We start from the raw sequence: 1041 nt of genomic DNA, 5'->3' as shown, positions 1-1041 counted from the left end.
GCAGAACAACTTCAACTTTTGTTATGCTAAAGGGCTTATAATAGTTGCGATTTTAAATGTTAGCTGTCTGTCCATGCAGTTTTTGTTTTGTTCAACCTATAAGTCGCAAATTTTCGAGATCTTTTGATAAAATTTTTTATAGGGTGAACCATATTATAAAATGGATTGAATCGGACTATTTTTATGATCACTCCCCATATAATGTTTTTATGGAAAAATAGGAAAACATAATCGTATTGTATTTTCTAAATAAATTTCAACTTTTATACTTTGGCTTTAAAGGGAACCTTGAAAGATTGATGATAGCTCTGAACAGTGCTGTGTAGTAGTAGATTTGTTTTGACCTTGGTAAACCTTGAAAAACATTTAAAATTACCTTTGGCAATCCAATAAACAATAACTTACTAGTTCTAATAATTCTCTGCGGTATCTATCGGTCAACTGAGATGCAGATGGTATCATCTTTCTAATGGAGCCCCTAATGTCGCTTACAAGTTCGTCAGGCGATAGGCCATATATTAGAAACTTTACGAGTTTTTACATTCAGCAAAGTAATTATTATAGAACCCTCAGTTTTTAAACCTAGTAAAATGTAGAGTAGTTTATCGTAGACATATCGTAGAGCATAGTTATGTTCGTCTGCATTCCAATTATCCGGCAATAACTCTGAGCCTGAAGAATCTTCCTCTTCTGCCAAAGTTTTCTGTAATACAAAAGTAAGAAAAGAAATTACAAATGCATATATATGTATATATATATGTATGTAACTTACATTTTCCCCTAAACCAATGCATCGAAATTGCGAATGTTTAGTCAAAACGAAATGTGCACGAGAAGCGCAAGTCGGTCGTGCTAAACAAATATATCTTGTATGCCAATCTATACTAAGTCTAGTTCTAGGCCAGTCTCAATATCAACAGCCACTATATTATCGTGGTTGAGATTTTGCTCTTCTATCATCTCCTCCATATGTATATATAGTGTTTTGGAAAATACGCGAACTAAACTTATTTAATTTTACAAGTTATCCGCCTGAGTGTC

General features: G+C 33.1%; 1 pseudogene; it reads right to left on the bottom strand.

Annotated features, from left to right (window-relative positions):
• Positions 1-405: 405 nt before the first annotated feature.
• Positions 406-906, bottom strand: LOC119643039 (annotated as a pseudogene).
• Between the last annotated feature and the right edge of the window lie 135 nt (positions 907-1041).

Source organism: Glossina fuscipes, unplaced genomic scaffold (assembly GCF_014805625.2).
Source record: "Glossina fuscipes isolate IAEA_lab_2018 unplaced genomic scaffold, Yale_Gfus_2 44005, whole genome shotgun sequence".
Classification (NCBI taxonomy): Eukaryota; Metazoa; Arthropoda; class Insecta; order Diptera; family Glossinidae; genus Glossina; species Glossina fuscipes.
Note: the sequence above shows the minus strand (reverse complement) of the source record. Positions and strands in the feature narration are given on the sequence as shown.